Here is a 12442-nt window from a genome sequence, read left to right as displayed (position 1 = left end):
CAAAGTTTGCCGAACATGTTTGAGCATTTGTAGTGAAGTTGCACAAATCCCCATATATTTTTTGATGGTTGGTGTTCAAGTTGGCGCTTCGGTCGTTCGTGTGTGATATTGTTCGTCGAATAAATTGATTGTTCGTGTCGCTGTTGGTAAAACTTGATAGATGTTTGAATAAACGAGAGGTGGAGTCATTGTTGGTCAAACCGCTTGACCGTGTGTACGTTCCATAATGCAACGTACACACCAGTCAAGTAGTTTGACGAACATTGACTCCGCCCCCAAGAAAACGCTTCGGTTGCTGCTTTGCTTGAACGTATGTGAAGTATAGACACTATAGGTTCCATAGACGAGCGCAGGAACGGTGGGGTCATTTCGATTAAGTGTGTTTTTCCACTTTTCACAGTGTGCCACGTGAATTTGACGTCACACGCTCCGTTGCTTGGATTGCAATTGTGACGTCATGCTCGTTTGGCTACACTAACTGACAGTTCGTTTGGCTACACTCGCCTTCGCCTCAGCTCGTCTATGAAACCTATAGTGTCTATAATGTGAAGTTGTTCGAACAACCATTTGACAGTTGGCGACTCGGTTGGAAAAAATTAAAACAGTTTGATTTTGGTTTGAGTTGTCGGGGGTGGAGTCAAGGTTCGCCGAACATGTTTGAGCATTTGTAGTGAAGTTGCACAAACCCCCATATATTTTTTGATGGTTGATGCTCAAGTTGGCGTTTCGGTCGTTCGTGTGTGATATTGTTGGTCGAATAAATTGATTGTTCGTGTCGCTGTTGGTAAAACTTGATGGATGTTTGAATAAACGAGAGGTGGAGTCAATATTGGTCAAACTGCTTGACCGTGTGTACGTTCCATTAGAAGCAGATAGACGAAAATATGGGAAACACGGTTGAAGATGGATCGATTATATTAAAAAGACAGAATCACCGTCTTCGACCAGAGGTCGCACAGACTGAACACTTAACATTTAGCATTAGACAACGGACAAGGACATTTACACAACACCCAGTGGACCAGTGGACCAGTGGAGAACTTTTCGCTTTACGAAAAGTTTTCTCCTTACCGGGACGGGAATCGAACCCACACTCCACAGCACATGCGTTTAGACGATTGACGTCGCTAACCGCACGGCCACGAAGCCCACTTGGATGTGTCATTTCAGGTCAGGTTTTTCTCAAAATATTTAACTTTGATACGGGAAGCACGAACAATCATCAACTCGTCATAATTTTCATCATTGAATGCTTAACTTTTTTCTACAACAAATATAATTTTGAAAAAGTATCACCGGCGCGTGCTTACTCGTAATTTTAATGCTGATACATTGACAGCTACATCAAACAACTGAAAACCGAAATACGCCGCTCGGTGCACAGGTTGAAGAATTGACCACGCGACGCCTTTGGCAACTCGATCTGAATTTTCTTAAATACTTAAATTGTTATGAACATTAAAAATCTCATTTTTACGGATATAGGATTGATTTGACGAATATCTCAGGCGGAAGCCTTCTTTTAGAAGAATAAATTTTGATAAACATAGATCGAAAGCAAACAGATGGTCAAAACAGAGAAATTTTTAATAGAGGTCAACATAATTAGATCATATTTTTAGTTCGAATCACTTAATTTTAAAAATGATGAAGACAAATTTCATCGCCAGATTTTGCCAGATTTTTAAGATGTAGCATGCCAGACTTTCCCCAAAAAGTAGTGGCAACCCTGACCGCGGCTGGGGACATCGTGGAAGCCTTGGTTGATTCGGTAGAGCATTTGATTCAAACTTTAGGACAATTTGGAGATCCTAAAACCTCTCATATACCTGGACTTGAGGCGTAAATGAAAAACAAATACTCGGAGGGCATGATTGGGATGATACCGCGGCTTAGGACATCATGAAGGCTTTGGTTGATTCGATAGACCATTTGATTTAAACTCCAGGACAATTTGGAGATCTTACAACATCTCATATGCCTGTATTTGAGACACAAGTGAAAGACCAATACTCAGAAGACAAAATTTAGTTGACACCGCGGCTGGGAACATCGTGGAAGCCTTGGTTGATTCGATTGACCATTTGCTTGGAACTCCAGGACAATTTGGAGACCTTAATACATCTCACATATCTGGACTTGAGACGCAAGTAAAAGACAAATACTCGGAGGGCATGATTGGGATGATACCGCGGCTGAGGACATCATGCAAGAATCAGTAGCTTCGGCAGACCATTTGATTCAAACTCCAGGACAATTTGGAGATCTTACAACTTCATACATGGAAGAATTGAAGACGCAAGTGTAATAATCGACGATTGAAGACGCAAGAAAAATAATCGAAGGACAAAATTGAGTTGACACCGAGGCTGGGAACATCGTGGAAGCCTTGGTTGATTCGGTAGAGCATTTGATTCAAACTCCAGGACAATTTGGAGATCTTATAACATCTCATATGCCTGGATTTGGAGAGATTTTACAATACCTCATCCAAGACGCAAGTGAATGTATTTGAAAGTATCCTCACGATCAATAAATTAAGTGAAATACTAGAAATTTTAGCAAAAATTCTGTTTACGTCACATTCGTTTCACGTCCCCCCAATAAGTGACGTAAAAAGAGGGTTGAGTGTAAATATACTTTGTAGCCCAAGTCCTGGTGTTAGGTGGGACGCTAAACAGCCCTGACACGACGGCCCTCCGACGAGACAGAAGGTTTGCGCAGGCCCAATAAGCCGCCTTTAAAAACAACCATTACGAACGACATAGAAGATAATACGACTCGATACAATCGGCAACGACCTAGGCGACGAATAAAGGATCACGATTGAAAGCTTGGAACATGGAACTGCAAGTCGCTAGGTTTCGCAGGTTGCGACAGGATAATCTACGATGAATTGTATCCCCGCCACTTCGACCTCGTAGCGCTGCAGGAAATCTGCTAGACAGGACAGAAAGTTTGGAAAAGCGGTCATCGCGCGGCTACCTTCTACCAACGCTGTGGCACCACCAACAAGCTGGGAAACGGCTTCATAGTGCTGAATAAGATGCGCCAACGTGTGATCGGGTGGCAGCCAATCAACGCAAGGATGTGCAAGCTGAGGATAAAAGGCCGTTTCTTCAGCATCATCAACGTGCACTGCCAACACGAAGGGAGACCCGACGACGAGAAAGAAGTGTTCTCTGCACAGCTGGAGCAGACATACGATGGATGTCCACTGCGGGACGTCAAAATCGTCATCGGTAACATGAACGCTCATGTAGGAAGGGAGGAAAGGTCATCGGACCGGATAGTCTGCATACCGTATCGAACGACAACGACCAACGATGCATAAACTTTGCAGCCTCCCGCGGAATGGTAATCCGAAGCACTTTCTTCCCTTGCAAGAAAATCCACAAAACCACATGGAAATCACCTAATCAAGTAACGGAAAACCAAAACGACCACGTTCTAATCGACGGTAAATTCTTCTCCGACATCACGAACGTACGCACTTACCGTAGTGCGAATATTGAATCCGACCACTACCTCGTTACAGTATGTCTGCGCTCAAAACTCTCGACGGTGTACAACACGCGTCGGAGTCGTCCGCCGCGGCTCAACATTGGACGGCTACAAGACGGTAGACTAGCCCAAAACTTAGCGCAGTAGCTGGAAGTGGCACTCCAAACACCAACGAAAGAGCAGCTAGGCGCAGCATCTCTTGATCAGATAAACGACTGGTATGACGGCGAATGTGAGCAGTTAGTGGAAGAGAAGAATGCAGCATGGGCGAGATTGCTGCAACACCGCACGAGGGCAAACGAGGGACGATATAAACAGGCGCGGAACAGACAAAACTCGATTTTCCGGAGAAAAAAGCGCCAGCAGGAAGATCGAGACCGTGAAGAAACGGAGCAACTGTACCACGCTAATAACACACGAAAGTTCTATGAGAAGTTGAACCGTTCACGTAAGGGCCACGTGCCACAGCCTGATATGTGTAAGGACATAAACGGGAACCTTCTTACGAACGAGCGTGAGGTGATCCAAAGGTGGCGGCAGCACTTCGAAGAACACCTGAATGGCGATGTGGCAGACGATGATGGTGGTAAGGTGATGAACCTGGGAGAACGTCCGCAGCACATAATTTTACCGTCTCCGGATCTCCAGGAAATCCAGGAGGAGATTGGCCGGCTGAAGAACAACAAAGCCCCTGGGGTTGACCAACTACCAGGAGAGCTATTTAAACACGGTGGTGAGGCACTGGCTAGAGCGCTGCACTGGGTCATTACCAAGATTTGGGAGGAGGAACTTTTGCCGCAGGAGTGGATGGAAGGTGTCGTGTGTCCCATCTACAAAAAGGGCGATAAGCTGGATTGTAGCAACTATTGCGCAATCACATTGCTGAACGCCGTCTACAAGGTACTCTCCCAAATTTTATGCCGTCGACTAGCACCAATTGCAAGGGAGTTCGTGGGGCAGTACCAGGCGGGTTTTATGGGCGAACGCTCCACCACGGACCAGGTGTTCGCCATTCGCCAAGTATTGCAGAAATGACGCGAATACAACGTGCCCACACATCATCTATTCATCGACTTCAAAGCCGCATATGATACAATCGATCGGGACCAGCTATGGCAGCTAATGCACGAACACGGTTTTCCGGATAAACTGACACGGTTGATCAAAGCGACGATGGATCGGGTGATGTGCGTAGTTCGAGTTTCAGGGGCATTCTCGAGTCCCTTCGACACCCGCAGAGGGTTACGGCAAGGTGATGGTCTTTCGTGTTTGCTATTCAACATCGCTTTGGAAGGGGTAATACGAAGAGCAGGGATTAACACGAGTCGTACAATTTTCAATAAGTCCGTCCAGCTATTTGGTTTCGCCGACGACATAGATATTATGGCACGAAACTTTGAGAAGATGGAGGAAGCCTACATCAGACTGAAGAGGGAAGCAAAGTGGATCGGACTAGTCATCAACACGTCGAAGACTAGGTACATGATAGGAAGAGGTTCAAGAAAAGACAATGTGAGCCACCCACCGCGAGTTTGCATCGGTGGTGACGAAATCAAGGTGGTAGAAGAATTTGTGTACTTGGGCTCACTGGTGACTGCCGAAAATGACACCAGCAGAGAAATTCGGAGACGCATAGTGGCTGGAAATCGTACGTACTTTGGACTCCGCAAGACGCTCCGATCGAATAGAGTTCGCCGCCGTACCAAACTGACAATCTACAAAACGCTAATTAGACCGGTAGTCCTCTACGGACACGAGACCTGGACGATGCTCGTGGAGGACCAACGCGCACTGGGAGTTTTCGAAAGGAAAGTGCTGCATACCATCTATGGTGGGGTGCAGATGGCGGACGGTACGTGGAGGAGGCGAATGAACCACGAGTTGCATCAGCTGTTGGGAGAACCATCCATCGTTCACACCGCGAAAATCGGACGACTGCGATGGGCCGGGCACGTAGCCAGAATGTCGGACAGTAACCCGGTGAAAATGGTTCTCGACAACGATCCGGCGGGCACAAGAAGGCGTGGTGCGCAGCGGGCAAGGTGGATCGATCAGGTGGAAGATGACTTGCGGACCCTCCGTAGACTGCGTGGTTGGCGACGTATAGCCATGGACCGAGCCGAATGGAGAAGACTCTTATATACCCCACAGGCCACTTCGGCCTTAGTCTGAATAAATAATAATAAATAAATAACTAAGATTCCTTAGATTTGGAACTATGCAAAAACATACGAGCATGCTTGATTTCTATCCGTTAGATGCCCACGTGTTCCATTACTAGCCGAAAAATGTGTAGCATGCCGTCGCTTGAATTTGTTTTCCTAGGATACAAGTTGCTAAGTTAGGTCAGTGCTCTTGAACAGTATGCAGTGCTCAGAACGTTTTGAACACGAACACGTGTTCTCGTGTTCACATGCATCTCTGATGGCACGTAACTTTCAGAGGATGCAGGAAGCCTACATCAGACTGAAAAGCGAAGCTAAACGGATTGGACTAGTCATTAACACATCAAAGACGAAGTACATGATAGGAAGAGGCTCAAGAGAGGTCAATGTAAGCCACCCACAACGAGTTTCTATCGGTGGTGACGAAATCGAGGTGTTTGGAGAATTCGTGTACTTGGGCTCACTGGTGATCGCCGATAACGATACCAACAGAGAAATTCGGAGACGCATCATGGCAGGAAATCGTACGTACTTTGAACTCCGCAAAACGCTCCGATCGAATAGAGTTCGCAGCCGTACCAAACTGACAATCTCATTTCATCTCATTTCATTTATTTAGTTAACATCTAAACAGATAACACTGAATCAACAATTTGACGCCACAATGCACGGTTCGAGGCCGCATCTCTCCATCCTCGGGTACGCCCCACGCTCGCCAAGTCGTTCTGCACCTGGTCTGTCCATCTCGCTCGCTGCGCTCCACGCCGTCTCGTACCTGCCGGATCGGAAGCGAACACCATCTTTGCAGGGTTGCTGTCCGGCATTCTTGCAACATGTCCTGCCCATCGTACCCTTCCGGCTTTAGCTTCCTTCTGGATACTGGGTTCGCCGTAGAGTTGGGCGAGCTCATGGTTCATTCTTCGCCGCCACACACCGTCTTCTTGCACACCGCCAAAGATGGTCCTAAGCACCCGTCTCTCGAATACTCCGAGTGCTTGCAAGTCCTCCTCGAGCATTGTCCATGTTTCATGTCCGTAGAGGACTACCGGTCTTATTAACGTCTTGTACATGACACATTTGGTGCGGTGGCGAATCTTTTTCGACCGCAGTTTCTTCTGGAGCCCGTAGTAGGCCCGACTTCCACAGATGATGCGCCTTCGTATTTCACGACTAACGTTGTTGTCAGCCGTTAGCAAGGATCCGAGGTAGACGAATTCCTCGACCACCTCGAAGGTATCCCCGTCTATCGTAACACTGCTTCCCAGGCGGGCCCTGTCGCGCTCGGTTCCGCCCACAAGCATGTACTTTGTCTTTGACGCATTCACCACCAGTCCAACTTTTGTTGCTTCACGTTTCAGGCGGGTGTACAGTTCTGCCACCTTTGCAAATGTTCGGCCGACAATGTCCATGTCATCCGCGAAGCAAATAAATTGACTGGATCTGTTGAAAATCGTACCCCGGCTGTTACACCCGGCTCTCCGCATGACACCTTCTAGCGCAATGTTGAACAACAGGCACGAAAGTCCATCACCTTGTCTTAGTCCCCGGCGCGATTCGAACGAACTGGAGTGTTCGCCCGAAATCTTCACACAGTTTTGCACACCATCCACCGTTGCTTTGATCAGTCTGGTAAGCTTCCCAGGAAGCTGTTCTCGTCCATAATTTTCCATAGCTCTACGCGGTCTATACTGTCGTATGCCGCCTTGAAATCTACGAACAGATGGTGCGTTGGGACCTGGTATTCACGGCATTTTTGAAGGATTTGCCGTACAGTAAAGATCTGGTCCGTTGTCGAGCGGCCGTCAACGAAGCCGGCTTGATAACTTCCCACGAACTCGTTCACTAATGGTGACAGACGACGGAAGATGATCTGGGATATCACTTTGTAGGCAGCATTAAGGATGGTGATCGCTCGAAAGTTCTCACACTCCAGTTTGTCGCCTTTCTTGTAGATGGGGCATATAACCCCTTCCTTCCACTCCTCCGGTAGCTGTTTGGTTTCCCAGATTCTGACTATCAGTTTGTGCAGGCAAGTGGCCAGCTTTTCCGGGCCCATCTTGATGAGCTCAGCTCCGATACCATCCTTACCAGCTGCTTTGTTGGTCTTTAGCTGTTGAATGGCATCCTTAACTTCCCTCAAGGTGGGGGCTGGTTGGCTTCCATCGTCCGCTGAACTGACGTAGTCATCTCTTCCGCTGCCTTGACTTTCAATGCCTGCACTCCCATCGCCATCCAGTTGTTCCTCGTAGTGCTGCTCCCACCTGACAATCTACAACACGCTTATTAGACCGGCAGTTCTCTACGGACAAGAGACCTGAACAACGCTCGTGGAGGACCAACGCGCACTGGGAGTTTTCGAAAGGAAAGTGCTGCGTACCATCTATGGTGGGGTGCAGATGGCGGACGGTACGTGGAGGAGGCGAAGAACCACGAGTTACATCAGCTGTTGGGAGAACCATCCATCGTTCACACCGCGAAAATCGAAAGACTGCGGTGGGCCGGTCACGTAGTCAGAATGTTAGACAGTAATCCGGTGAAAATGGTTCTCGACAACGATCCGACAGGAACAAGAAGGCGAGCTGCACAGCGGGCAAGGTGGATCGATCAGGTGGAGGACGATTTGCGGACTTACGTCTTTCTTTACTATACTGGGTGTCATTTAGATTTTTGTAAATAGAGAGCGTTACGCTGAAAGGGAAGATTTCGAAAGTTACTAGCACCTTTATCTGTCGATGGATTTTTAAGATTTATATATCAATCGACTCGGACACTCACCACCATTTTGCCTCTTCATTGAAACTTAAGATTATTAACGATAAGCTATTGAAAACTTTAAAGCCAGTAAAAATTTCCTATGTAACCAATCCCGTGCATTCCTAACACGGACATCAAAATGCGGTATGTCACGGTCCTTCGGGTCAACCGGAAGATTTTCTTTGTGTATAAAAGAAGCAGTGCCTGCCGTGTGCGAGTCATTACAGGAACAGTTTGGTTTCCGACGCGGTCGGTCAACTGTACACCAACTGACTCGAGTTACCAACGTCCTCAGACGGAACAAGTTTGTCTCAAAAACATCCGCCATGGCCTTACTCGATGTCGAGAAGGCATTTGACAATGTATGGCATGATGGCCTGGTGTACAAACTACAACGCTACAATCTTCCCAACTACCTGGTGAAAATCATCAACAATTACCTGTCGGCAAGGACATTCCGGGTCTCAATCAGCGGAGCGAGCTCCAGTGCGCACAACATCGTTGCAGGCGTCTCCTAGGGCAGTATCCTCAGGCCCCTGCTTTTCAATCTGTTCACCTCTGACATGCCAAAACCTTAAGAAGGCGGCATTCTGTCTCTGTTCGCGGATGACACCTCCATCGCCTATAACGGTAGATTGATCAGAGCGCTAGTGGCAAAACTCCAACGAGGCCTGGATGCCCTGACAGAGTACCTCGCCAGCTGGAAGATCTGTATCAACGCGGCGAAGACCCAGGTCATCATTTTCCCCCACTCCAAATCCCCCAAACATGTTCCGCCTGGGGACTGTAAAATCATCCTCAATGGCACGACTGTGGAATGGGCCAAAGAGGCCGACTACATTGGCTTGACCCTCGACAGCAAGCTTATTTTCAGGCATCAGGTTGACAAAACGGTGACAAAGTGTAACGTTTTGTTGAAACTACTGTCCCTGAAAAATAAGCTTGCTGTCTACAAGCAAATCATCCTCCCTGTGATCGAATATGGCATGCCGGTCTGGGAGAGCTGCGCTAAAACCCACCACCTCAAACTTCAACGGGTCCAAAACAAATTCCTGAGGATGATCCTCAACACCCCTCCCAGGACAAGAACATCCGAGGTCAACCGTCTGGCCGGAATAAAAACCTTACATGAACGCTTTGGTGAGTGTAAAGAAAAGTTTAGGGTCCGTTGCTTGCATTCGGATCAGGCTCCAATCAGGGCGCTAATACCAACCTAGGTTATCAAATTTTTATTGTAAATATTAGTGTACATAGTAGTTAGGTTATCAAATTAAAAAAAAAAAAACAGATTAATCCACCTAGCGTTGGTGGTGCCTTTCTCGCATTTAGTTAAGACACCAACCTTATATGGGGTTTATATGGTCCGATGTACCATTTTCTTCATAACTTTTAAACGCAATGACCGATCGTAATAAAATTCAATAGTGATCAACAAGGCTTTGTCCCCGTCGAATAAAACTTGTTGCGAGAAAATCGGTTAAGGATTACTATACGAAAAGTTAAATCTAATCAGTACATTCAAAGCTAATTGCCTATATGCCGGGTATTAAGCCACCCGGAGTGGAAATTAATTACTATGTCTGAAACTTGATTATGCATATGTACAACATGTGATAGATTTAGTTCGGAAAAGGTATTGGAAGGTAACCGCCCCTTCGGTGGGGTTTGATCCCACGACCCCAGTTCGCATGACAGGTGCTTTCCCTACTAAGCTACGAAGGACCTCCGTCGTCCACCGCAGCTTAGCGGGTACTGATGAAACCAAATTCCCAGCACCAGGTACCAGCCGATCTCTCGCAATACATTTTCAGAACTAACTCTCTCAAATGTATTTTTGTACACAATGTCAACCAAGTAGGATGAGTATTTAATATTGTCCGGCTCCTACACACTTGCTTCATCAGCAACGGCGCTCAATGAAGTAGGGTTGTGTGAGGTTGTGCCAGTTTGGTCGTCAGATCCCAACACGACCACACAAGCGAAGAGAGATCGCCACTCGAGATCAGTAGGGTTAGGCGGGGCAAGATGGGTCACGGGGTAAGATGGGTCAGGACCGTTTTTGAGCATCGTGTACATTTTAATGTGGAGGTTATGACTTTGTAGGAGGAATAATGGTTCTACTTTATTATCACTTGATTTGATGATAAAATTTTATTTTGGTAGAGTATGGCAAGGTAAAATATTTTTCAGCATTGTTTCTTATGCGAAACACACTTTCTATAAAACGTGTAATCTCGTCGAGCAATGTTAAATTTAACCATTTTTAGTAACATAGTGAACGTATGTAATGTAGGTGATGTTATACTAACTGCGTTGAAATTAATAAATTTGATCGAAAATTAGACATTCTAACGTGAACTTACAAATGGGGCAAGATGGGTCAGCACATACTGAAGGGCATAGTTCGTATTCAAAACATATTTTCCATTGCTGGTTTAATCATTTTAAGGTTACTTTTGACATAATGATGTTAATTTGTTTATTGAAAATGTCCAGTTTTTGTTTTTAAGAAAGCTATACTTAGACGGCTTCTTTTCATAAGAATTTGCAGAAATTTTTAAATGTAGAGCCATTTCTTCACCCAAGGCTTAAAAATTATTTTTTATTCAATATAATCATTTGCAATAAAGCTATCTATCTGTGTGTAATTCAATATTGGGAATAAAAACAATATGATTTGCAGTATTTAAAGGTGACCCATCTTGCCCCGCTGTTTGACCCATCTTACCCCGCCATTTTTTGATTGACAGAAAAATAGACTTCTACTTTAATGACTCGAAATGGAATAAAAAGTGGAGTTTTTGTTATTTCATACCCCTCGCTTACAGATTATGAGCTATTTTTATAGATCCATGTTGAAAAGTTGAAATAAAATGTTTCTGTTTTAGGCGACCCATCTTGCCCCATCATACCCTACATTCAAAGTTAATTGCCTATATGCCGGGTATTAAGCCACCCGGAGTGGAAATTAATTACTATGTCTGAAACTTGATTATGCATATGTGTTATGCATATGTGATAGATTTAGTTCGGAAAAGGTATTGGAGGGTAACCGCCCCTTCGGTGGGGTTTGATCCCACGACCCCAGTTCGCATGACAGGTGCTTTCCCTACTAAGCTACGAAGGACCTCCGTCGTCCACCGCAGCTTAGCGGGTACTGATGAAACCAAATTCCCAGCACCAGGTAGGTAGGGGCTGGGAATTTGGTTTCATCAGTACCCGCTAAGCTGCGGTGGACGACGGAGGTCCTTCGTAGCTTAGTAGGGAAAGCACCTGTCATGCGAACTGGGGTTCTGGGGATCAAACCCCACCGAAGGGGCGGTTACCCTCCAATACCTTTTCCGAACTAAATCTATCACATGTTGTACATATGCATAATCAAGTTTCAGACATAGTAATTAAATCTAATGTTTTTATAGCTTTTGTGCACACACATACACACACATACACACATACATACACACGGACCGACAGACATGTGCTCAGCTGAGTCGATTGGTATATACAGCCAAACCTCCATGAGTCGATGTTCTACCACTCCAAATCGACTCCTGGACGCAAACTATTCCATATTAAAAAATATTTTCTGGGTTACTATGATGGTCCCTTCAAACAGCTTCCTAATGACTTTATATTCCTCATCTCGATATTTCCATGAGTCGATGGTCCCTTCAATATCGACTCATGGAGGTTTGACTGTAATAGAATTGGTCTCAAAGGCTTCTATAAAAAGTTCGTTTTCGGAGTGAAATGATAGCCTTTCGGTACAACTTAGTTGTACGAGAAAGGCAAAAAAAAACACACTAGCGCCTCCTGAAGGCCGTCATGATACATTATATTTTAAAATTTAAGCAACAATATAAAAACAATAATAATAATAATAATTAAAATTGAAGTTGTAGGGCCAAGCCGGCAATTTTTAAACTTCAAATACTATCATCAATAAGAAATCTGTAAATACACTGCATTTGCTTGAGTAAATAAGGGCCTAATAGTTAGAAACAAAGCCATTCTAATTA

The 12442-nt window shown here is 45.5% G+C and overlaps 1 protein-coding gene across 3 annotated transcripts in view; it reads right to left on the bottom strand.

Annotated features, from left to right (window-relative positions):
• The window catches only part of LOC134212895 (inositol-pentakisphosphate 2-kinase), a 507776-nt gene that overhangs the window by 494453 nt on the left and 881 nt on the right, over positions 1–12442 (bottom strand). The gene's annotated exons all lie outside the window — the stretch shown is intronic.

Source organism: Armigeres subalbatus, chromosome 2 (genome assembly GCF_024139115.2).
Source record: "Armigeres subalbatus isolate Guangzhou_Male chromosome 2, GZ_Asu_2, whole genome shotgun sequence".
NCBI classification, from domain to species: domain Eukaryota; kingdom Metazoa; phylum Arthropoda; class Insecta; order Diptera; family Culicidae; genus Armigeres; species Armigeres subalbatus.
Note: the sequence above shows the minus strand (reverse complement) of the source record. Positions and strands in the feature narration are given on the sequence as shown.